The sequence below is a fragment of the Eutrema salsugineum genome, unplaced genomic scaffold (assembly GCF_000478725.1).
Source record: "Eutrema salsugineum unplaced genomic scaffold, Eutsalg1_0 scaffold_8, whole genome shotgun sequence".
Lineage (NCBI taxonomy): Eukaryota > Viridiplantae > Streptophyta > Magnoliopsida > Brassicales > Brassicaceae > Eutrema > Eutrema salsugineum.
In genome coordinates this window covers 10,807,307-10,811,530 of record NW_006256414.1, presented here as the reverse complement: position 1 = coordinate 10,811,530, position 4,224 = coordinate 10,807,307, and the positions used below count along the sequence as shown (strand labels likewise).

General features: G+C 39.9%; 1 non-coding gene across 1 annotated transcript; it reads right to left on the bottom strand.

The window, feature by feature from the left end:
* Positions 1-3,860: 3,860 nt before the first annotated feature.
* LOC112082363 lies at positions 3,861-3,969 on the bottom strand. Its single transcript, XR_002897030.1, has one exon. It is a non-coding gene; the product is annotated as a small nucleolar RNA R71 (small nucleolar RNA).
* Between the last annotated feature and the right edge of the window lie 255 nt (positions 3,970-4,224).

Sequence of the window (4,224 nt, the reverse complement as noted above, 5' to 3'; positions counted from 1 at the left end):
TATGAGTATATATGAAAAATATTGTTCGTTTATGATGCTTATGGATATGACTTATGAGTTCAATAAATTAGTCCTTTCAATATTCATATTATTCCAACTTTCATCTCTTTTTTTTTTTCTCAATTTTTATCCAGTCAATTTGGCTAATAAGTCGAGTAAACTGATAGCGTGTATGGTACATGTAATACAAATTATACATGTCAAATATATCGTTATCCAACAGTGTAAGACTCAGATTTGGGTTTTGCTATTTCAAGTAATTTTAGAATACCGTTAAATTTTTGATAATTATTGTTAAAAAATTCAAAAAATGATAATATAAAATAAGTTTAAATATTATAAAAGAATATTATGTAACTGCCAAATTAGATTTGGAAAAGTTTCTCTTGTATTGTTCGAGTGTCACGACCTCTATATATATATATATATATATACATATACAATAGATTTACCTAATCCAGAAAAGAAATATGCTAATATACACAAAATATGCTTAGAGATATTCTATATATCCTAATACCCCCTTCCTCCTCAAGTTGGAGCATACAGATTGGAAATGCCCAACTTAAGCAGAAATGTGTCAAATTCCTTTTTTTCCAATGCCTTGGTGAGTATATCAGCAAGTTGGTCCTTAGTCGAGACATGAACAGGTTTGATCAGCTCGTGGAGGATATCATCTCAAACAAAATATCAATTTATTTCAACGTGTTTAGTCCGCTCTTGAAACACTGGATTGGTACTGTGTAAAGCAGGATTACTATCACAGAAAAGAGACATAGACGCAGTATGATCCATTCCCATTTGGCCGAGCAAAGTCTTGATCCACCGGAACTCTGAGGCGAGCTCTGTCATAGCACGATATTCTGCCTCTGTGGAAGAACGCGAGACCGTGTCCTGTTTCTTAGACTTCCACACGATAGGAGATGAACCGAATTGAACAATGTAGCCCGTGAGAGATCATCGTGTCAAAGGGCATGATGCCTAGTCCAAGTCACACCAGCCACTAACATGAAAATTCGACTCAACACGGAGAAGTATACCTTGTCGAAGTGTGCCTTTAAGATATCGTACAACTTTCATGGCCGCTAACCAATGGTCCACCTTTGGCCGATGCAGGTATTGTTAAATGACATGAATAGCATAAGTAAGATCGGGGCGAGTGGCAGCAAGATAGATGAGACATCCCACCAATCATCGATAACTTTCCGGATCCGCCAACAGAGGACCATCAGCGAGACTCAGTGTATGATTCTGGTCGACAGGAGAGCCAGCGGGTTTACATCCAAGGAGACCCATTTCTGTAACAATACCTGTCGCATACTTACGCTGACAAAGGTAAATACCCAACGGACTATGAGCCACCTAATAACACCAGATTTTGATCATTTTTATGGATCACTTTAATGTCTTTTACAAGTGTTTTTACTCCATTTTCAAAGGTTTCCAAAGGATTTCTATGTTTTCGGATTTTAAAATACTTTTCAGGTAATCTGGGATAAAGAGGCACAAATTAGAACAAAAAGATTCTTTTGGATAAATGCAGACCGTCAGAACTCTCATGGAGAGACGAAGACCTTCTCACTGTCTGATCACCCTTAAAATTGGATAACTTATAGAAGAATCAACCAGCTTTCAAATGCACTTGATTTGGAGACATTCCAACGGTTGGATCTCAAGATATTCTATTAGCCCTGGAGCCACTCGAAGATGGCCAGCAAATCACGCGACCGCAGCCACCAGCCCATTCCCCGCGGTCACAAGCCTCTCGACTGTGGCCAACCACCTATTTCCCGCGGTCACGTCACTCACGACTGCGGCCTGCCAACTCCGAATTAAAGCCCATATTTCTGAAGCCCAAAGTCATTTCTCAGCCTCGATTCTGGAACCCTAGAGACCATGGAGTATTGAAGACTATAAATACTTGTCATTTAAGTCGTTTTTAGACACAACCCTTCATACTTTACAGAAACCCTTTTCCTTTAGCCATTTTTATGCGATTTTTGTAGAAGATTGTTCAAGTCTGAGTTCTTCAATAGAGAAGCTTTCTTTCATCTCTTTTCTTTACTGTTTTTGATTACTTTTTATTAAAACCAATGATGATGTCAACCTCAGCTATGTCTGAGTAGATCCCGAGTTGGGCTTAGGGTTCCCAAAAGGGGCTCTCATAATCGATAAAGACATCTAGGTTTATAGATCTGGGATTTTAACTTTGTTCTCTGTTTGTTCTCGTTCTTATTGCATGTATGCTTGATTGATCACCTAGTATCTGATCTAGATAGTTAGTGTTGCGAAAATTTTCATTAAGTATCAGCCCTAGAATGAAACAGGCGATTTTTCTGTAAGAGTGGAAACCTACCTGCGGTGAGATCGTGAGTATTGACGAGTCTTGTGCAGCTCTTGCGTTTTCTCCCTTCCAGGGCCAGAGTGGAAACCTACTGGTCATGATTGCGAGAAACAGTTAATTATGATCACGACAGTAACGTAGTCATACCGCCGTACTCTAGCTCTAGAACCTTATATTTCGACATCCGTCAATCCCAATCTATCAACCCTAGTGTTAAAACCGATTATGATCCCTGTAGAGTTCCCGAAAGCTCAGCGTTTTTAGCCATAGTTTACAAACCAATCAATTTTTACTTGTTTAATTAGATCTGCATTTTATTTACTTTAGTTCGATATTCTGCTTGGTTCATTTGCTTTTCATTCGATTTTTCTACTTGCTTTTCTAGGATAGATTTATTTTCTTTCTTTAGTTTTAGTTTAGTCCGTGACAAACAACCAACCTCTAAAACCAAGCTAGTCTAGACATAAAGTTAGAAATCGTAGAAAAATACCAGACACACAAATCTCTGTGGATTCGATCCCTAAATACTACAACTGCTTAGCTGTGCACTTGCGGCTTTCATTTGTTTTTATTAAGGGTTAAACTTGTTCCGTCACGCAGTTGACACGCATCAAGTTTTTGGCACCGTTGCCGGAGATTTGTTTCGCTGCCTTTTGTTATTTTTCTTGTTTTAACTTCTGTTCTAGACACCTGATCTCTAGTTCTTTCTTAAAGTTTTGCTGAATTATCTTTCCCTTCTTTTGTTTTTCTCTGAATTGCCTGAATACCAGGCGCAGACCTGTAGAAAACATTCCAATTCTAGACGAGATAGACAGACACGAAAGAGAACTTCGAAGACTTAGACGAACGCAAGGAATGGCCAACGGCGACCAGCCTGGAGATCCTATTAACCGAGCTTTAAACATGGACCAAGATGGGTCCGAACATGGAGAAAATGAAGAGAACGATCACAGAGGAGGTGATCATGCTCGACAAGATGGAGAAGAGGATGAGGTTCCTCCAAGAAACCACCAAAACCGCGAGAGAGAAGAACGTGAAGACCTTGATGCACCTATCAATGCAGCCGATGGTGACCACCAAGGGATGCAGCAGAATGGATGCGTTAACCGCCCTGTTCAGCCAGCAAACCAACATCGAAGACAAGCCAAGAACCATCGCATAGCTGATTTCGATGCACCTACTCAAAATTTTCAAAACCGATCTGCAATTCAAGTTCCATTTCCGAACCGGAATGAGTTTGAAGTCAAGCCTCAAATCATCTCATTGGTGAAACAAAACCAATTCCACGGAGTTCCTTCTGAAAATCCAATGGACCATATCGAGCTCTTTGAAGAAATCTGCAGCATGATGAGAACAAACCAAGTTCCAGCAGACTATTTAAAGTGTAAGTTGTTCCCTCTTTCATTAGTAGATAAAGCTCACCGTTGGTTGAAATCTTTGCCTGCAGGATCGATTACTAATTGAGAAGAGTGTAAAACTGCTTTCCTGAATCAGTTCTATACTAAGTCAAGGTCGAATTTGTTGAGAACAAAGATCTCAAGCTTTCAGCAAGGACCGACTGAACCTTTCTATGAAGCCTGGGAATGTTTTAAGGAGTATGAATGTGATTGCCCCCATCATGGATTTCCTGGATCAAGCCTGCTGAGCACATTTTACCGAGGTTTGCAACCAAAATACAAACTTTCGCTTGATACAGCTAGCAATGGAGATTTTGGACAAAAGATGATAGCACAAGGAAGAGCCCTCATCGAGAATCTGGCTCAAGCCAATAGCAATGTTTGTCCTGAATACGATCGCTCGACGAAGCAGACGGGAACAGACAACAAGGAGATAACCGAGTTGAAGAACATGATGAGCCAGCTTTTGAAGAGCAACAATCG